Source organism: Macrobrachium rosenbergii, chromosome 7 (genome assembly GCF_040412425.1).
Source record: "Macrobrachium rosenbergii isolate ZJJX-2024 chromosome 7, ASM4041242v1, whole genome shotgun sequence".
Taxonomy (NCBI): Eukaryota; Metazoa; Arthropoda; class Malacostraca; order Decapoda; family Palaemonidae; genus Macrobrachium; species Macrobrachium rosenbergii.
In genome coordinates, this window is record NC_089747.1 from 29,433,473 (window position 1) to 29,454,979 (window position 21,507).

A 21,507-nucleotide genomic window follows, 5' to 3' on the forward strand; every position below is an offset into this window, starting at 1 on the left:
GCGAACTGAAAGCGGTTTGAACTTGGTAACAAGGTGGTTAACTGGTGTTTACTATGTGTGAGTTGGGGAATACCCCTCACCCACTCACCATCTCCAGCAACATTTTTCCCTCGGCTGTCTAGTTTAGATGTCTTGCTTTGCTCCCTGTTGAACTTTGTTGGGTACTTAGGTTTTTTGAATGATTGTCGGCTGTTTTTGAAATGAACCTTACCTCTCCATTATATAGCTTTTACTTCTGCGCCAGCGGTAGTTCGACAGATTTAAAAAAAAGAGGCTTGGTTTTCTATGAATATCTGTCTTCTATCCATCCACCTCCCCCACCCCCACCAGGGAACTGATAGGTACAAACACTCATAGCCGATCAGTCTACTTTTGTTGCTGGTGTTGGCAGGAGTTCGACAGACACACTGTTTTCTGTTGGTTTGTTCTTTTATTTTTTTAATATTCATTTGGAAAGAACCTGTAAGGTAAGAGTTGCCGTAACAGGCATTATTCCAGTTTTATGGACCCTCATGATATGTTTTTGCTGAGGGAAAGGTTATGATTGGATAACTATATGAATCGTAGTTGAACGAAATGTGGTAATTGATCGCGAACAGGGAGAGCTTATTGTGTTGTAGAAACAACTATAGAGCATAATACTAGTAAGGCTTGAGTTAAAGGGATGCATGTCTTCTCTTGCTTCCCCATTTAGCAACTGGTTAGGTCCTCTGCTGCTTTTCTTCAATCTGTTACTCCAAATGAACTTCCCATCGATTCGGGTCATTAGATTTGATAGGATGGAGTAATTTGTTATGTTCACTTTGTGTAAGTTTTGCAGGATTTTATTATTGTTATTACCATTATGTTTTCTGCTATTACCCGAAAGTCGGTAAGTTCGGGTTGTTTTCCAGTTGGAGGAAGGGTCAGCACCCCCGATTTTTCTTGCCTTGTACTTGGCATGTCCTGTCTTACTCCCTCGTGGCTTGGAGTGACAGGGAACTGGGACATGTCAGAAAGCGGTGCAGATCTGTGCCTGTTGTCCCCTTCCTCTGTTCAGTCTGGTAGGGCACCAGGTCTGGCATAAGTAGTGCCAGAATTCATTCTCCGATAGGATCGCTGGGTTGAGAATAAGATGAGTCTCCCAGTGTTTTTCCCTTTTAATTTTACTGTATTGGATCAGCTTGGTAGTAGTGATGCTTTGTCTCTTTATGGTAGTATTTAAGAGAGTTTAAGCTGCCTTGTTGAGGAAAGTTACCTTTTCTTTGATCAGTTTCATTTCAGTCCTCTGTAGCTAAGGATTGTTTGCTGTATAAGGCTAGTATACGTATCAGCTAGGTTCTAGTGAGAAGCCTAGACTGTCTTCGGCTTTCCTATGCATTGTGGATTTTTCGGTCAGGGCGATAATGTGCCTCACAGTTTTGATGCACTAGTAGCATGTGTCTAGTGCAAATTTGCTCATTTTGCTGCAATGCTGTGTTCTTGCTCGTGTATGTCTATCGCTTATCCATACACCTATTGCTTGCACATCTATGGCTTGTATGCCTATTGCATGTGCACCAGTGGCTTGTATGCTTATTGCATACACACCTAACTTCTGCCCTGTTGCGTGCCACGCCCATGGTTTATGTGTCTCATGGGCATAAATGCCTCTCGGCCTGGCACCTATTGCATATGTGCCCTTGGCCTGTATGCTCTCGTGCATATGTGTCTATGGTTTGTATGCCTCTCGCATGTGTGCCTCTGGCTTGTGCGCCAGTGGCTTTTGCCTATCGCGTGTGCACCTATGGCTTGTGCGCCTTTCTTTTGTGAGCTTTTGGCTTTTGCCTATCGCGTGTGCACCTATGGCTTGTGCACCTATCGCATGCGCTCCTATGGCTTGTGCGCTTATGGCTTGCTCTCATATCACCCCTGTGACTTTAGTTTGCTCTTATAAACCTGTGCGCTTTTGCCTGTAATCCTATCGCTTGTGTGCTTTTCATTTGCACGTCTATCGATTGAGATCTTATCGAGTGTGCTCATATTGCCTGTGCACATGTATCCTGCTCGACTTTCACCTGCCTATAGAGAATCTCGGCATGCGCTATCGTTATGACTTCCATTAAGTAGGCAGGTGGTCTTAACATTCTGTTCGGAGATTTCAACTCCTTTTCCAGTTGTGCGAGTTTCTACTGGTAAACAGTTGGTTACTGTTTCATTTTTTCTGAATCCCCTGTGGTTTAGAAACATTCTCATTATTCGAGGTTTTCTTGATCAGTATTTAGAACATTTGGTTGATCTGACAGGTTTCCAACTAAATCAGGTGGTCTCTTATCAGATTCAGTGTTAGTTTAAGCGCTCATGAGAAGAAGGATCCAGTTCTTTGCATGCATTAGCGGAGGTCTGGGGTGCGATCATGGGGAGATCTAAATTTTTGGGAGTTTAACCCATAAGCGCCCGACTGGGCCAGTATTTTCACGTTGACAATTGTCTGTCAGGTGCCAATTGGTTTCAATATGACTAAAAAGTTTTTTTAAATATTAGCGGAAAAATCACTTACAGCAGACCTGTTTGAAAGAAATTTACTAAATCCATGGCGCCTTGAGGATGCTGCTGGGAGTTCACGGATCACGCTGTTGTTTTGTTTACAAGCGTGACCCAGCTGCGCATGCGCAAATTTCTTTCTTTTCCCAAAAGAAAGCATCAGCTAACTCTGCTGAAAATCTCAGAAATTCTTTAGTCACTTTGTCGTAATTTTTGCACCGTTTTCTATTAGCCTTTACATAAGTTTTACATGATAGCTGCGCAATTTCATGTAGAATACAACAAAAGCCTTCTTGCTGTGATTGTAGCTTTTATCAGTTTTGACATATTTTCATATAAATCCACGATAAATTGCCTAAATTTCAACCGATGACTTATTTCGACCCGAAGTAATTAAAAATGCAATTGTAAGCTAAAACTCTTACACTCTATAGTAATATTCAATCATTTACCTTCATTTGTAACAAGCGAGAAGTCTCTAGCACAATATTTCGATTTATGGTGAATCTTTGAAAAAAACTTTTTCTTACGCCACGCGCACTAACTCTGCTGAAAATCTCAGAAATTCTTTAGTCACTTTGTCGTAATTTTTGCACTGTTTTCTATTAGCAGTTACATAAAGAAGTTTTATGTAATGTGCTGCAATTTCATGTAGAATACAACAAAAATAACTCATAGTTGTAGCTTTTGTATCGAATTTTGACATATTTTCATAAAAATCACTTAAGTGCCAAAATTTCAACCTTGATCCAACTTGGCTAGAAGCGAAATGGCGAAAAATGCAATTGTAAGCTAAACCTCTTACATTCTAGTAATATTCAATCATTTACCTTCATTTTTGCAACAACTGAAGTCTCTCTACTTTGTATTTCGATTTATGGTGAATTTTTAAAAAAACTTTCCTTACATCCGAACTAACTCTGCTGAAAATCTTGTAGAGCCTGGCGCCCGTCTCTTTGACTCACGTGTGTTAAATTGCCATTCGTCGTCCATCGGAGTGGACAGACAACAGAGCATCGTTTTCTTTCTCTAAAGGAGCGATTTCCAACCATACAATATTTCCGTCTGTTTCTCCTAACCATTTGTTGTCTTGATGTATGTAATCCACCACTACTTGCATTGCTATGCAAACATTCTAATCATGTACTCATAATGTTCCAACGAACCTTCTGTATCAAACTACGCGTGTATGTTTCTGTTTGTAGAAGGCGTAAGCGTCTACGCCACTCCGATGGATGAACACGAACCCACTGCGTGTTTGGAAGGAACAACTTCGAGCTCTTACAATCTCAGAAATTCTTTAGTCACTGTCATAATTTTGCATAGTTTTTTATTACTTCGTTACATAAAGTTTTATATATGAAAATGTGTGCAATTTCATGTAGAATACAATAAGAAAAATAACTCATAGTTGTAGCTTTTATCAGTTTTGAAATATTTTCATATAAATCGATAAGTGCAAAATTTAAACTACGGTCAAATTTGACTTGACGAAATGGTCGAAAAATGCAATTGTAGCTAAAACTCTTACATTATAGTAACATTCAGTCATTTACCTTCATTTTGCAACAAACAGAAAGTCTCTAGCACAATGTCTTCCCGATTTATGGTGAATTTTTGAAAAAACTTTTTCCTTCCCTCCTTTAACGCTGCTAAAATCCTCATTATTTCTTTAGTCACCTTGTCGTAATTTTAGCACACGTTTTCTATTAGGCGTTACATAAAGTGTTATACATAGAAAATGTGCACCAATTTCATGTGGGAATACAATAAATAACTTTCATAGTTGCCAACTTTATCAGTTTTGAAATACAGTGAACCCCGTATTCGCGGGTTTCTCTGTGGAACATATCTAGCCATCATTAGCGGGAAAAAATTCGCCGATTCGCGGTATTTTCACTGAGAAAATATTCCTAAGCCCTATGTTTCTATATTTTCATAGATAAATGCCTTTATAAATCTTAAGTATTTGAGTAGCATTTTATAGTTACTCTGTTTATCTGTAAATGGGCAATTCTGAGTGTTTAGAGTTTTAAGCATTTGGTTGACCCGATGGGGCGTGTGGGGCGCATCCCGTGAATCGGGGTTCACTGTATTTTCATATAAATCACGATAAGTGCCAAATTAACGCCGGTCAGCATTTCGACGAAATGGTCGAAAAAATGCAATTGTAGCTAAAACTCTTCGTTCTATAAGCATTCAATCATTTACCTTCATTTTGCAACAAGCGGGGAAGTCTCTAGCACAATATTTAGTTATGGTGAATTTTGAAAAAACTTTTCCTTACCTCCTTGTATGATAATAACAAAATCTCAGAGATTTCTTTAGTCACGATGTCGTAATTTTACGCACCAAATTTCAATAGGCGTTACATAGTGATATACATGAAAATATGTAATTTCATATGGAATACAACAAAAAATAACTCATGGTTGTTGTAGCTTTTTATCGTTTGAAATACAGTGAACCCCGTATTAGCGGTTCTCTGTGGAACATATCTAGCCATCGTGGAAAAATTCGCGATTGTGATATTTTTCACTGAAAATATTCACTAATTACTGTATTTTTAATATAATTTCATGAATAAATGCACTTTTTGTGATAAAACTATTAAAATATTCAGGTATAACTTGTTTCACAGGGTTTTCTGTGTTTAATCTATCAAAATGGGGCAGTTTCTAAGTGTTTTTAGAGGGTTTTAAGCATTTGCGGATTTGACGTCGCGGGCGTGTGGGGCGCATCCCGTGATCTTGAGGGTTCACTGTATTTTCCATATAAATCCGCGATAAGTGCAAGGTAACGCCGGTCAACGGCTGACCAAATGGTGGCATCTGGTGTAATAAACTCTGCGTTCTATAAGCATTCAATCATTACCTTCATTTGCAACCAGCGAAGTCTCTAGCACAATATTTGATTTATGGTGAATTTTAGAAAAACTTTCCTTACCTCGCGCGGTAACTACTAAATCTCAAATTTCTTTAGTCACCTTGTGCGTAATTTCGCACCATTTTCTATTAGAGCGTTACATAAAGTGATATACATGAAAATATCGCAATTTCATGTAGAATACAACAAAAAATAACTCATAGTTGTAGCTTTTATCGGATTTGAAATATTTTCATATAAATGCGATGAATGAAAAATTTGACCTTCCGTCAACTTTAACTCGACGAAATGGTGGAAACTGCAATTATAGCTAAAACACTTACGGTGTGTATTCAATCAATTGCCTTCATTTGCAACAAATGAAGTCTCAGCACAATATTGATTTATGGTGAATCTTTGAAAAAACTTTTCGTCCGTGCGTTCTGGTGTATATTTGTGTATCATTTTTCTCTGTATTTGCTTTGTCGTTTACAATTTATTATATACCAAAATCATTTGCAATTTAGTGTACAATACCAACGAAAAAATAACTCATTAGCTTTAACCCGTTTGCTCTGGCCTTGATTTGTATACAATTATGTATGAAATTTTTCGCTGTCATATATTCCAATACTCTATATCATGATAATGACATTTTTGCCACATTTCTGATGGTTGCATACTAAACTTCAGGCAATGACAAAAAAGGAGCCAAATATGAACTCTTAATCTTAAAAACTAAAGCGTGCTGTGACTTTTGAAAAAACTTTTTTCCGCTTGAGCTAACTCCCGAACCCGCCTGCATCGGCAGACACTTTTTGTAAATAGGAAGCTCGGTTTAAGGGTAACTGAGTGATAGTGGAGTCTGTTACACCTATAATCCCAAATTCTTAGCAATCAAGGAACACCATGCAGTGTGTATATAGACAAACCATCTTCCCTTCTTTAGGTATACAGGCAGTCCCTGGTTATTGGCGGGGTTCCGTTCCCGACGACGTGACGACAACCGAAAATCGGCGATAATAGCACTGATCCCTGGTTAGCGGTGCCAATAACTGGTTAGCGGCACCGATAACCGGTGATCAGCGCCGCCGATAAGAGGCGATCAGCGCCGATAACCGGTTATCATTGCCGCCGATAAGAGGCGATCAGTGCCGATAATCGGTTATCAGCGCCGAAAATCTGGTTATCGTCGTCACTAGACAAACGCCGTAAAACCGGATTGCAGTAACTGAGGCTGCCGACAACCAGGGCTGCCTGTATATATATATATTGATACACATATGTATGTATACACATAATGTAGCAGAGTTTATATTATACATAATAACCATGCTTATGACATCATTAAATATTTTATCAACTAGATGTTGATGTAAGTACAGTGAACCCTCGCTACTTAGCGGTTCGACTATCGCGGATTCACGACTTCGCGGATTTTTTCTATTACGTATGTATATTATAAGAGAAAATATATAACGGATTTTCCGGAAATTTCAAAAATAGTCGCGATATATGAAGACCCAAATATTTCATTAATTCCATTAATAATTATTAATATCTGCCAGTACTGTTGGTTCATTGCACATTATGACATCGATAGTTAAGTACAAAAATGAGAAATTAAACAAAAGAGAATGCGATCATCGATAATTCATTATAGTACTAGTAAAATTAAACTGGTATGAAAACGCTAATCAGATGCAGTCTGACATTGTCATATTTGAATAGTGTAAGGCTGCTGATGGCTACATATATACTAATTATAAAAATACAAGTATAATGAATGTGCATCTTTTCCATGAATCTTTTGTACTGCATCCAATAATATTGTTTGTTGCAAATCACATCTCAAATAAACCTATACTACAGCAAAAAGCATAAAATAGCGTAAAGTATATTTGAATTTGAAACTAGCATGTAAGATGGGCTGTGATGGTTCCATTGGTGATAGATGTGAATCAGCTCCCAGGATTTTGTAATCTTTAGCCTGTGATTGGTGTTTTGGCCGTTTCTCCGACCACGCGGCAGCTTCCCTTGTCTCTGACCACTTAGCATCTTCACCGCGGCCGCCCGTTTCCTGCTCTCCTCGGTAGATAGATGCTGTTTACATTGTTTCCAGTGCTGTGCGTGACAGTGTTTGAAGTTGAACTTTTTAACTGTTTAACTTTACAATGGCTCTAAGCGTTCTGCTTCTGCTAAGGCTGGTACTGACCCTAAAGCCAGCGGAAAATGATGACGATTGCAGAAGGTGACACTTCGATATGTTGAAGGAAGGAGAAATTCTGCGGCCGTGACCGCCATTTTGGAATTAGGCAGATCCACCGTTAAGCTACATTAAGAGATGGCGAGATTAGGAAGGCGGCTGCCATCACCTTTAGCAAATCCAGCAAAGCGAGTTATTCTGGCTCGTAATAAAGCGATCGTCCGTATGGAAGGTGCTTTGTCAATCTGGATTATTTGACTGCGGAAGAAGAAAAATAGCCTTGGATCAGACACCATCCGAACCAAGGCAGGGTTCAATATGAGAATTTAGCGGCAAAGGAACCTCAAGATGATGGCGACCACGCTGAAGAAGAGGAAGGCGGCGGTGTTGTAAAGATGAACCTCAAGCAGGGACATCCACTGATTCCCAGCCTCGAACCACGACGTTTTACCGCCAGCAAAGGATGGATTGGCAAGTTTCAGAAGCGGCTTCGGCCTGAAAAGTGTTTCCCTGCATCGCGAGAGCTGCTTCCACTGACCGCGATGCGCTGCTGAAACTCCACGCGAATGAGGCGTTCAAGTGTATCGCTGAAGGTGGATACAAGCCCGAACAAATCTTTAATATATGGGCCAGGGAGATGGGTTTGTTTTGGAAGAAAGAATGCCATCTTAGACTTTCCTGTTCCAAAGAAGAAGCCAGGTCGTGTTACCCTGCGTGATGTGGCAATGCTGCAGGATTTGCTAAAAGCCAGGGCTTATTTATAAGTCGAAAAACCCTCGTGCTTTGAAAAATAAAAATAAGAATCTCCTTCCCGTGTGGATACACATAATCCAAAAGCATGGATTCTGAAGATGCTGACCTCCAACTGGTTCACAGTGTTTTATCCCACAAGTCAGTAAATATCTCTTAGAAGGGGCTTGCCATTTAGGAATCCTTCTCCTGTTGGATAGCAGCTGGTGAACCTTGTGACTGATCTTTCTGTGAGGGCATTCGGGTTGATTCCTGCCACCCAACACAAATCCTTAATTCAACCGATGGACCAGGGGGTTATCAGGGCGTTCAAGGCCCTCTACACGAAGAATACCTTGGCGGACCTCGTTGCGTGTGTGGATGCCGCCCAAGAAGATGAGGATGAAACATTCAATTTGAAGGCGTACTGGCGGCAGTACACAATTGCCACGTGCCTTCAAGGTATCCAAAGCACTGCAGAAATGAAACTGCTCCGTTAACGAGCTGGAGAAGTTGTGGTCGAGATTGTTCGGCAGCGAGGATTCATACGAGATTCAACACTCTGCAGTGCGAGAATCTGTGCAGTTGGCTGCGATAATTTGGAGTGTGGGTTTGGCGACATGGCTGACAGAAGGCGTTGTGAGTTGTTGGACTGCCATTCCCAGCCGCTAACTGGCGCAGACCTCGAGACCTGACAAAATCAGCCAGTGAGGAAGAAAAATGAACCACAGGAAGAGACCCAGAAGTTGTCCGAAGAAACAGGCTTAACATTAGAGCGGCTTGCCAAGCTCTGCAACCTAGCGAAGGAGCTGAAAATTGTCACAGAATGGGGACGAGGATATAGTTAGATTCTCTGCAGTTCTGCAACAAAATCGATAGAACATGACTCCTACAGGATGCTCTTGATCGAAAGAAGCAGCGGCAGCAACTTCCGATCACAATGTTCTTCCAGCCTTTTAAAAGAGCCAGTTCCTCCTGCTACTATGCCTTGAGAAATTGAAGAAAGTGTCCCAGGAAGAAGTTGAAGAAGAAATTATCCAGGAAAAACACCTCAGTCTGAAAGAAGGCGTAAAATACAATCATTGGCTGCACAGTAGAAGACATCATCAGCTATCCCAAATTCTTAGCAATCAAAGGAACACCATGCAGTGTGTATATAGACAAACTATCTTCCCTTCCTTAGGTATACAGGCAGTCCCGGTTATTATGGGTTCCGTTCCCCGACGTGGACGCGACAACAAAATCGGCGATAATAGCACTGATCCCTGGTTAGCGGCACTGATAACCGGTGATCAGCACCGTCGATAAGAGGCGATCAGCGCCGATAACCGGTTATCAGCGCCGCCGATAAGAGGCGATCAGCGCCGATAACCAGTTAGCGCCGGTAACTGGTTATCAGCGCCGATAACCGGTTATTAGCGCAGATAACGGGTTATCAGCGACGAAAATCTGGTTATTGTCATCACTAGACAAGCGCCGTAAAACCGGATCGCCGGTAACCGAGGCTGCCAATAACCAGGGACTGCCTGTATATATATATATTGATACACATATGTAAGCATATATACATAATGTGTAGGTTTATATTTGTACATAATATACATACTTATGACATCATTAAATATTTTTTATCCAGCTAGATGTTGATGTAATTATTGTTTATTCCTTTCACTCAGAATAGGAAAGACCCTTCTTTGGACAGAAGCAGAAAAGATTGCGGTATTTCCTTGGTTTGTTCTGGACAGGAAGAGTGTGCCCAGTATGTGTTCCATGTTTGTTACTGAAATAGGAGGACCCAGCTTTTAAGATAAGTCCGGCTCCTCTTGCTAGTACTGACAAACAGAAGAAGTCGGTGTTGGAATACCTCCCTTCCTTTTAACTCTCTGACACTATAATTCAGACACATGTTTACAACATTTCTACAACAGTCAGTCATACAGCTCATTAAACTCATGAAGTCATGGGCATGGGACTGTTTCTGGAATTTTGGGTAACTTTTGGTAATATGGGTGATGAGGGCAAGTGCCTGAAGTATCAGACCACCTTTACTCCCATCCTTCCTACAGACCCCTCACCCACAGGTTCCCAAACTCCTTTTCTGTTGGACTCCATGGTGAAGGCTCAACAGGTTGTGTAAGCACCTTTCAAAAAGAAAAGGGTAGGGCTGAGGTTGAATGCAAAGTGACTGGCTTCTACCCATTTTCCTTACCCTCTCTAAGGAGCAGCAGCTTGGCCCAAGTGCTCACTGGACTGGATGTACTGTAGATGGGTATTACCAATTGAGCAACCAGTTGTATAGCTTATGACCAATATGTTGCTTTCTCCACTCTTCCTTTTTGTCAGTTCCTCCGCCTTTGGATTTCAAAATTTGTTGTCACTTAAGTATTTTGGTTGTTTTTTGGTATTAAACTGGATCTGTGACTTGGCATACGCTCTTTGTGGACCGTTTTTGATTTTGCTTTTGACTTTTCTTATAATTAAGATGTCTTACCTCTAGCTATCGAGTCTGTAGCTTGGGTGAATGTAAGGTGAGGCTATCGAAGACTTTGATAGTTCCTCACTCTTTATGTATGATATGTAAGGGTGTTCAATGCTCTATGATAATCGGTAATAATGAATGTGTGGGATTGTCTGAGGGTGAGTGGAAGAAATATGAAGCCTATATGCTTAAATTGGAGCGTGATAGGCTGAGGAAATCTTCCTCCTAGAGTGCATCCTTAGTTGGACAGTCAGGGTTTTCTCCTACTAGTAACCCTGTAGTAAATTTATTACTAACCCTGTAGTTTGTTGCTGCAGAAGGTAATTCCCTGGCTCTCGTGTGGAGTCAATGCGTGCTCTTGAAACTAAAGTGAATGCAATTCAAACGCATAGTGTTAGTGCTAGTGCCCCTAGTGTTGTGGAGGGGGCGCCAGATCGGCCCTATAATGCCTCTAGGCCTGGACCTCTGTCGAACTCCCAGGACCAGGGAGGGGGCATGTCGAAAGCCGCATGAGGGTTACGGGGGCTTCCCACCGATCTGGCGTCCCTTCGGCAGGTCCTGATGACGCTACCCAGGCTGCCAGGGATCGTGCTCAGGCACGCATCCTGAAGGATTGCTTCTCGTCCTCCGACACGCCCTCCCGCCACGGGTTGGAGCTCTCGGTTGGACTCTCGCCCTCTTAAGAAAGCTTAGAGGAGAGGACGCTTCACGTCCTCTTCCTCTAGACGTTTGTACTCTTCCCGAAAGTTGCGTGGATATTCCTCTGCAGAAGAGAATAAAGTGTTTTTCGAATGATCACTCTACTCGACCCCCTGTCGCGCTAAGGCAAGGGCTAGAGCTTCTTCCCTGTGGAAGGAAGTATACGCCTCTCGCCCTCTTTCCCCTTTCCTTCTCTCAGGTTCAGCCCTTCTCCCGAGAGAGTGGCTTCTCCAACGCCAGTAAGATTTTGTTGGGTTTGCAACAACAGCTGGATGCTCTCATGAACCTTTCAAGATTCGAATCTGCCTGTTAAGAGGTACAGACTTTCACCTTCGTCTCCCGCTTCGGGAACGATACAGAGCGTCTGTCGTCTAGAGAGAGTGTTTAGTGGCTTCCTATTCGTCTTCCCGAGTTGAGGTGTTGGCCTTTTCTCTTGTCTCGCCAGGAGCGCGCGTCTTGCTCTTCGTGCGCTTCACGCTTCACGCGCCTCACCTTGACGCCGGGCGCGCCTAGCCATGACGCTCGGGCGCACGCCAGACTCTCTTCTAGTACTTGCCACGGAGCCTCTCGCGCGTCACGCCATGACGCCCGCCGCTTCGCCAGATAGCTTCAAGTCTTGTGTTGACACCGCTCCAGTTGTTCATCATGTCGCACAACTACCCGCTTCAACATCTGATGTCCTTCTTAATTTAGCCAGTACTTGCTTCGGCAGTACATATACTAATTGAACGATACAGAGAAGATTAGCATGGCTCTTGCGCAAAGGATGACACGCTAATCGTGAAGCGTTCCACATTTTTTATGTTTACTATACGTACTCTAGTTGACGACTTCTTCGTTCGCGGTAGTTCCCGCCACGTATCGGGCGAATCGGAACTACTTTCACCACTCACTCAAGACCCTCCAGCTGCGGAAGAACATCCTCTTTCGTCACAGCCTTTGTATGAAGAGAAACTTCTTTCGTCTTCTTCTTCCTCTGATTATCAGACTCTGGCTTTTTTCTTAAGGATCTGTTTCTGAGACTTTTCAACCTTCGGCTCCTCTCTCTCCACCTTCGCAGTTGTCTTTGTCTTAAGGAGCGTTTGACGAAAAAAATCGGAAATCAAATTTTCTGGGATATTTTATATATGGCATCATACATATCCTGACTTCTTCAGAAAGTTTTATTTAAAAGTTCGCCACAGTTAGAAGTTATAAACAAAACAGTAACCTATCATAGTCAAATTACATTTTTCATATAATGTAAATGATATTGTCATATTATAATTGGTAATATTATGATTGTTTTAGCTATAATGAAATTATATCTAATTATATTATAATGTAATGGCAACCCCTTTTAGGACAAGTAATAATGCGAGCTTAAAGACAAATGCCATCAGGGCAGTCACTAAAGTCAGTGGCAGTCAGTCAGTAGCAGCTCAGAGCTTGACTAAGTAAAACGTCACTGGCCAACCTCAGCCGTGTTTTGACACTCGCTTCATTTAGCTTCATTTAGCAATATTACTTTGCAGGTCTATTTTTTGTCTTTTCATTATGTCATAAAAACATCAAACTGTGTAACGGCAAGCAAATAAATACACAGAGAAGCAAAAATATCGTTTTTCTCAAAACTAAAGTTATCGACATTCAAACTGCATCTCCTTCATAACGCTTGCACCGATCTCAATGATACAAAAAGTAAAAGAAAGCTAAATGTTTGCATAACAAAGGGGCTTCCATGGGAAGCAACACGAGACCCGCACCACGAGAAAGAGTTTTTTCCGAAGGAATGTCACTTCAAGAGAGGTAGCAAGTGACTCCTTTCATCTCCAGACTCCCTTTGCAACCAGGCTTCATTTTGCACAAGCCTGGAAAGAGTGAGGGGCAGACGTTTGGTCCCTCCTACTGTTAGAGAGAGGTTACTTGATTCCCTTCCTGTCTCCTCTTTGTTTTTTGTTTCCCAACTGCCTTCCTGTCAAACAGAAAATTGTTTGACCTGCTCAACAGATGTTCGAGCGGAGAGCAGTGGAACAGATATTGGACTCGGTGTTCCCGGGATTTTACTACAGATTGTTTCTAGTCCCAAACTTTCAGTAGGCTGGAGACCCGTCTTGGGCGTCAACAGGTCGAACAACTTGGTCCGGAAGGAAAAGTTCAAGATGGAGACCTCGCAGTCAATACTAGGAGCCCTTCATCCCGGGGATTGGATGGTATCTTTGGATCTCCAAGATACTTATCTTCACGCCCCAATTCTTCCACGTTCGGTGAAGTATCTCAGGTTGTCTTGGGGGCTAGACGTACCAGTTCAGGGCTCTCTGCTTTGGACTCTGCACAACGCCATACCACGTTGAAAACACCGCTTCGTCCGATCAGCGAAGTTAAGCAACGTTGGGTCTGTCTGTCAGTACTTGGATGGTTGACCGCCTGGGAACACCAGATGCTGTTACGCCACATTTTGCTCGAGGGTGTTTACATCGTCTCATGAAAAACGTTGCGATGCAGTTGCATCTGTCGCACGCCAGGATCTCACTCTACTTGGGCGACTGGTTGATTCGAGCGTCGTCGGCGAAGGTATCTGGAGGACCTTCAGTTGACTCTGCAACTCGTGAAGTCCCTGGGACTTCTGGTCTGTGGAGAAGTCGCAGCTGATCCCCTCACTGTCCATTGTGTCTGGGAATTCAGATCTATTCAGCGGCTTTTATAGCGTCTCCGTCCGCAAGAACGGCAACTTCTATGTACGAAAAAAGTTTCGCCTTCTTGGAAAAGGAAACATGCTAGGTGAAGGAAGGAATGAGTCTGCTGGGGACCATTTCCTCGCTGGAGAAGTTTGTTTTCTGGGGAGTCTGCATCTCAGGCCTCTTCAGTTCTTTTGTTGGAGAACTGACAAAGCAAGGAAGACTTGAAAGAGGAATTGAGAATTCTTCCTTATATAAAGAGGATCTGTGGTGGTGGCTCGATCCAACGGAATTGCAGAAAGGGATCTCCCTCAAGCTTCTGAACCCCAACCTAGTGTTGTTTTTCCGACGGGTCGTCAACAGGTTGGGGGCAACACTAGAGGGAGAGAAAGTGTTAGGAACCTGGAGAGAGGAACAGGTGTCCTGGCACATCGACTTCAAAGATTTGGCGGCTATCTTTTAGCTCGCCAATTCTTCGAGGTCCAAGTTTGCAATCGTGTAGTTCTAGCAAACCTCGGACAATACTTGTTCCCTGTTCAGCCTTGCAAGAGAGATTATTCTTTGAGCCTATGCTCGCAACATTTCGATTCTCACAAGTTTTGTGGCAGAGGTCGAAAATGTTCAAAGCAGACCTGCTCTGTTGGCGCCATCAACTCCTGCCGAAGGAATGGACCCTTCATCAGGAGGTTTGCCAAGATTTTTGGAAATTTTGGGGTCGCCATCTTGTGGATATTTTCACGACCTCAAGAACAGCGAGGCTCCTCTGTAAAGCTCATCTGTACTCGACCCTGGGGCAGTTGCGATAGTTGCTCTTCCCTGGGATTGGACGGGAATAGATGTTTACGCCTTTTTCCCCGTTCTAAATTCTGGGAGAAGTCATACGCAAGTTCGCGGCCTCACAAGGGACGAGGATGACTCTCATCCCCATGTTTTGGCCTTCAACCACTGGTTCTCGGAGTTTCTCTTCTGGTTGGTAGACGTTCCGAGGACCCTTCCTATGAGAGCAGACCTGCTCATACAAACCCACTTCACGAGATATCTTTGAATCTCCCGCTCTGAACCTGACTGCTTTCAGACTATCGAAACTTGGTCAGAGCGAAGGGGTTTTTTCTGGCCAGGTGGCACGGGCCATCGCTAGAGCCAGAAGTTCTTCATCTAAAGGATATATCTAGCGAAGTGAGCAACCTTCAAAGGTTGGTGTAGAAAGAAGGGCTTTTCCTCTTCCTCTATCACTGTGAGCCAGGTTGCGGATTTTCTCCTTTACTTAAGAGAAAAACTCGATATAGCAGTTCCGACTATCAAGTGTTATCGGAGCATGCTTTCGATTGTATTCAGACACAGAGGATTAGCTTTGTCTGACAATAAGGACCTCCACGATCTTACGAGCTCTTTCAAGACGTCCAAGGTTCCTCAGCTGATTTCCCCTGCTTGGAACTTGGACGTAATGCTCAAGTTTTTGATGTTTAGTCCTTTTGAGCCTCTCCACTCTGCATCTCTTAAGGATGTTACTCGAAACGGCATTCCTCGCGGCGAAGAAGAGAGTGAGAGAAGTTCGAGGCCGTCATGTGGGCTTCAAGGAACACAATGCTGTCTATTCTTTAAGCCCTAAGTTCTTGGCTAAGAATGATAGGTCTTCTAACCCTTGGCCTAGACACTTTGAAATTAAAGGTTTAGCAGACCTTATTGGACAGGAACCTGAGGGAGTTCTATGTCCAGTTAGAGCTCTCAAGTACTACCTTAAAAGAACACAGGACACTCGTGGTCCATTGGATGTTTTATGGTGTTCTGTGAGGCAACCAGTTAAACCTATGTCGAAGAATGCACTGGCATTCTTCATTAGGGACGCCATTAAGGACGCACACTCTAGTTGTGACGACTCCAACTTCAAGTTGTTGAGAGTTAACGCTCACGAGGTGAGGGCAGTTGCTACCTCCATGGCGTTCAAGAAAATATGGTACTCAGTGACATTTTTAGTGCCACATTTTGGCGAAGTCAATTCGGTGTTTGCCTCACACTCTTGGCAAGATGTTTAGGTAGCATACGAAATTGCTTTTCGCTGGGACCATACATTGCTGCTTCAGCAACCTTGGGGACAAGGGGTAACTCTGATCCTATCCCCTTTTTAATTGTGTTTTTGTGGTTGTTGGGTCGACTACTGGAGGCAGTCTTCCCAATCCTTTGCAAACTAACGCTTTAGGTGTTGGTTAGGTGGTTAGTAATGCTCTTTTGTCCTCTTTGTATGGGCTATGATCTAGTCACATTGTGGTCACGCCCCGTTGACAGATCATCTAGAAGTCGCCAGCTATATAGGTCACTACCTCGCTGGGGTCTCTAGTAAAGCAGAAGCAGACTAGAGTGACAGTAACCACTCAGTCAGCTACGCTATCAGATAAGGAACCAAAATAATTTTACCAATAATTGGTTTTTCCTATTTCTTGGCTGTCTCTACCCCCTCCAAAGGTGGTATTCAGCTATATATATATCTGGCAGGTAAGTCTCATGAACAAAATGATATTTTAATGATAAAATAAAGTTTGTTCATACTTACCTGGCAGATATATATATTTATATTGCCCTCCCTCCTCCCCTCAGGAGACAGTGGCGTTAGAAAATCTGAATAGAAAATGGGAATGGTTCCTGATACCGCCTCCCAGCGGCGGGAATGGGTACTAACCACCTGACCGGCCACTGCGTGTGCCGCGAAATTTGAAATTCTGTCGGACCTTCGGAGAATACAGCTATATATATATCTGCCAGGTAAGTATGAACAAACTTTATTTTATCATTAAAATATCATTCTTTCATGCCCAGTAGTTTTGATTAAAATACATTCTAAAAGTTTTATTTAAGTTCTGTTTCATCCATGTTGCCGATGCACAATAATTTATAGTCATTAGCAGCTTGAAAATTGTTTTCAGCTTCAGCTACAACTTGCAGCTTAAATTTACTGTGCAGTATATTTCCATTCCGATCTTTTCTCCAAAGAACAAGGGTATAGTGTAAAAATATATCAGTCCTATTGTACAGTACTTAACGTCATTTGTAATAACTACAGTAATTGTTGTTGAACCGATGATGGTTGAAATATAAAACAACAGTTGTTATCCGATTACATTATTAGCAAAACAACAGTTTCCCATTCGGTTGTTTATGGCTGTACACATTTACGCAAGAGTATAACGTTACTAACAATACTTTTATCATTCTCTTTTACTTTTTTCAATTAGCAGATGGAATAAAGAGATGGAGGAAAAGAAGTTGGTCTATTGTAAGTTGGTCTCTTATTTCTTATCTGTGAAAATCTAAAATATTTCCTAAATATTTTATGACAAGAGTATTAATTGCTAACCCCATTTTACAAAATCGAAATATTTCAAGTTGAATTATCATGACTCAAACACTACCTGTATTTGATAATTGTCTTTTTCTTTATTAACCAACTTGTACTGATTTAGTGGGATATTTTAATTCTATGATATGCTTAGCTACTGTGTTTCTGTGGAGTATTCTAGCCTAATAAATGGCTAATCCGCACCCTCTAGGTCCCAATGATGCTGGATTAGTGATGGTCAACCTGTATTCCAAAATGTAGTTAAAGGCATACAGACTTCCTCTGTAAATGCTGAGTCAGAATATTTAACTTAAAACCAAGCTGGCCAGAAAGTTAATATTGATTGACTGCCGTGTTGTCTGTGATTAATGAACAATTTACCCTGCAAGACAATGAAGCCCATAGATCCTTCACTTCACCTTCCTAAAGCTATGCACAGGTAACTCCATCTTATTTGTGCAGTTTGGTATAGTATCTCCTACATGTCCAGTTATTACTACTGGCTGCTAATAAACACTTGCATGCTTTTTATGTTAATTATGAAAACCTATGCAATCCCTGCAGTTTTATGCTTGTTACAGTCTATGTAATCGAGCCTTATCAGCTAATCCTTAAGGCATCCCTGTAAAAGCTATAAACTAGTAGAACTGAAGTACTGTATAATCAGTCAGTTGTTTAGGTGGAACCTTAAGTTCTTATTCTAGAGCAGTAGCATTCAAACAGACTGCATTCATGAACAGGCAAATTTCATGTCTAACCTCCTTTTGGCTGCCAAAGACTAACATGAGGATTGCAGTAGGTTGGAAGATGTTCTCTCTGGTTCTTTCATAATGTTGCAACTGTTTCATAAACCCCAGAACAGCTACCCTAGTAATTGCATTAGAAGGAAAATGAGACTGCAGCACTCCTAAATATAGTTTCTCATAAACAATACATTCCATTGTTAATCAAAATCCTTACCCAGTAAGATAGAAAAAAGGCATATTGTTAATGGTGATAAACAAAAAAAAAAATGGTTATGCCTTCAGGCAGCTTCCACAGTCCTTAACCCTATTTTTTGAGTTGTCTGCTGTTGGCTTGTTTATGTTGGCAGTAATTTATTAGGTAAATGAATAAACAGCAATTAAACAATAAATGAGGTACAACAAGTTGTATAACAATTTAAAGTAGCATTTAACCCTTTAATGCCGCACTGAATTTACGCTTTTGTAAAGTTGTCTGTCGGGTTGGAACATAAAATGCACTGCAAAAAGTTTTTAAATATTCGCGGAAAAACTTATTATAAGCCTCGTTTGGAAAAATTTTATCGCTCATTGAGGGATGCTGGGAGTTCACGGATCACACTGTTGTTTTGTTTACAAGCCTCCCCAGCTGCTTATGCGCTGGGCCTTTCTTATCCCGATCCCAAGCATCAGCTAACTCGGCTGAAAATCTCAGAAATTCTTTAGTCACTTTGTCACTCTGTAATTTTTGCACCGTTTTCTATTAGCCTTTACATAGTTTTATATATGAAAATGTGCACAATTTCATGTAGAATACAACAAAAAATAACTCATGGTTGTAGTTTTATCAATTTTGACATATTTTCATATAAATCACGATAAGTGCCAAAATTTCAACCTTCGGTCAACTTTGACTTGACCAAAATAGTCAAAAAATGCAATTGTATGCTAAAACTCTTACATACTAGTAATATTCAATCATTTACCTTCATTTTGCAACAAACGAGAAGTCTCTAGCACAATATTTCGATTTATGGTGAATTTAAAAAAAAAAATTTTTCCTTATGTCCACACTTGCATGCTAACTCTGCTGAAAATCTCAGAAATTCTTTAGTCACTTTGTCGTAATTTTTGCACCGTTTTATATTAGCTGTTACATAACGTTTTATATATGAAAATGTGCGCAATTTCATGTAGAATACAACAAAAAATAATTCATGGTTGTAGCTTTTATCAGTTTTGAAATATTTTCATATAAATCACGGTGACCGAAATGGTCGAAAAATGCAATTGTAAGTTAAAACTCTTACATTCTAGTAATATTCAATCATTTACCTTCATTTTGCAACAAACGAGAAGTCTCTAGCACAATATTTCGATTTATGGTGAATCTTTGAAAAAAACTTTTCCCAACCTCCGGGCGCGCTAACTCTCCTGAAAATCCCAGAATTTCTATAGTCACTTTGTCCCCTTTGCAGTCAAGAGTTTTATATTAGCAGTTACATAAAGTTTTATATATACTGTGTGCAATTTCATGTAGAATATAACAAAAAATAACTCATGGTTGTAGCTTTGGATCAATTTTGAAATATTTTCATATAAATCACAATAAGTGCCGAAATTTCAACCTTTTCTGTCAACTTTGACTCTACCAAAATGGTGAAAAAAATGCAATTGTAATCTAAAACTCTTACATTCTAGTAATATTCAATCATTTACCTTCATTTTGCAACAAACGGGAAGTCTCTAGCACAATATTTCGATTTATGGTGAATTTTTGAAAAAAACAAGGTACGTCCCTCACACTTCCTGGTTAAATTCATGCATCATTTTGTGATAATATTTTCTCTGTGTTGCTTTGATCGTTTTATAATTTGTTATATACCAAAATCATTGCAATTTAGTGTACAATACAATGGAAAAAAATAGCTCATTAGCTTTAACCATTTTGCTCACAGTGCGATTTGTATACATATATGAATTTTTTTTTGCGCTGTCATATATTCCAATATTTACATATGATAATGATATTTTTTTTTCATTTCTGGTGGTTGCATACTAAGCTTCAGGCAATGAGAAAAAAGGAGCCAAAAATGAACTCTTAATCTTAAAAACTAAGCGTGTTGTGATTTTTTGAAAAAACTTTTCAATCCGAGCTGTTAACTTCCCAAACACCCATGGAGCATACTACACTTTTGTAAATAGAGGCTCGGTGTTTAAAAAGTCAGTCTTGAACCTAAGAGTATCAATTTCCATCTTATTTAAGAGCATCTGTTCGCTCATATTAGAATATCAATTTCCATAACTGGGAAAACTTACCACAATTTAACAGTAAAGGGAACAAAATACCTATGGCACCATTAAGAAGAAGATGGAAAGGGAAAAGTCCTGACCATTGGGAATAATGAGCATTTGCTAAAAAGCAGCAGGGAGAGCCTCTTATTGATAAGCTAACCAGAAAATATACAAACCTGACAAAAGGAAGAAGTAGGACCACAAGACTGGGGTTATGACAGTAATAATATTCACAAGAAAAGTGGATGCTCTAAAATGTAACTGAAATTATAGATAGAGGAATAAGATTGCATCATGCTATGAAAATAATAGAGAAGTTGCTGGAGGAAAGGCTGTAAAAGTGCTTCAGGTCATTAGTAGGCAGTCTGGCTTCATGCCAGAGGTCAACAACAGAATTTCAATAATAAGGCAACTCACAAAGTTGCAGTTCCATGCAAAGAGGAAGAGAAACATATTTGTGAATCTTGAAAACCAAGTTTTGCAAACTAAATACTACAGTTCATTCATTTTTTTACTTAGTCTCTGCTGGTGATGACAGCACCTGGTCAGGAGACATTCCAGTTATCAGACTCCAATAAACCTTCAATATATTGCAGTCATTATTTGATTGGAAACAATGTATTACCAAATGATTGAACCCTTGTTCTTTTGACCACAAAACTGAAGATACACTGTCATTTTGCCAACCTGAAAAAAATTCAGAAAATCATCAGTTGCCAAGCAGTTATAAATCTTAATTGGTATGTATTGTATCCCATCATTACCTTTGTACCTCCTACTGCCTTTTCAATTTGTCAAAAGTTTACAGACACAGTGAATAAATGGTGTTGGGAATGTTAAGCACTCCTAAAAGCTTTAGCTCAAACACTGGTCCTAAGTCCAGGCTTGTTCCTTCATTATATTTTTTATTGCTTTATTCCTTCATATGTCTGAATGTTAATTTTTGTACATGAAATATTCTTGCTCCTTTTCTTATTTCCTACACAAGTTTCATATCCTGGACAGTTGTCTACATAAGTTTT

The 21,507-nt window shown here is 40.7% G+C and overlaps 1 protein-coding gene, 1 non-coding gene and 1 pseudogene across 2 annotated transcripts in view; all 3 read left to right on the top strand.

The window, feature by feature from the left end:
* The window catches only part of Mcm10 (minichromosome maintenance 10 homolog), a 178,678-nt gene that overhangs the window by 3,021 nt on the left and 154,150 nt on the right, over positions 1-21,507 (top strand). The gene's annotated exons all lie outside the window — the stretch shown is intronic.
* LOC136840550 (U6 spliceosomal RNA) lies at positions 12,177-12,280 on the top strand. Its single transcript, XR_010853652.1, has one exon. It is a non-coding gene; the product is annotated as a U6 spliceosomal RNA (small nuclear RNA).
* LOC136840546 (5S ribosomal RNA) lies at positions 13,793-13,911 on the top strand (annotated as a pseudogene).